This window comes from Neophocaena asiaeorientalis, unplaced genomic scaffold, assembly GCF_003031525.2.
Source record: "Neophocaena asiaeorientalis asiaeorientalis breed wild unplaced genomic scaffold, Neophocaena_asiaeorientalis_V1.1 scaffold46, whole genome shotgun sequence".
NCBI classification, from domain to species: domain Eukaryota; kingdom Metazoa; phylum Chordata; class Mammalia; order Artiodactyla; family Phocoenidae; genus Neophocaena; species Neophocaena asiaeorientalis.
This window is the reverse complement of record NW_020175393.1, coordinates 16,252,173-16,252,433: the sequence shown is the minus strand read 5'-3', so window position 1 is coordinate 16,252,433 and position 261 is coordinate 16,252,173. Positions and strand designations below refer to the sequence as shown.

Here is a 261-nt window from a genome sequence, read left to right as displayed (position 1 = left end):
TTTTTTCTCCTCTCTGAACTGTTGTCATTTGTTTTGAGATAAAGAATTTTTACCACTAGAGGTTCAGAAACAGTTTTATCTATAAATTTAATGTTTCCTGGATTTCAAAGTAAGTCCACGGCTAAGGTTTGCTGTTTACTTTTAACACCTTAACAGACTCAACACAGTGTCTTCACTGAAAAAAGTTTGAACAAATTGAAAAGTATTTAGGAAAAAACATTAAGATCAAGTATAATTCCATCCTCCAGGACAACCATTGAA

The 261-nt window shown here is 31.8% G+C and overlaps 1 protein-coding gene across 1 annotated transcript in view; it reads left to right on the top strand.

Annotated features, from left to right (window-relative positions):
* Positions 1 to 261, top strand: part of MCM3 (minichromosome maintenance complex component 3) — an 18,026-nt gene that overhangs the window by 16,340 nt on the left and 1,425 nt on the right. The gene's annotated exons all lie outside the window — the stretch shown is intronic.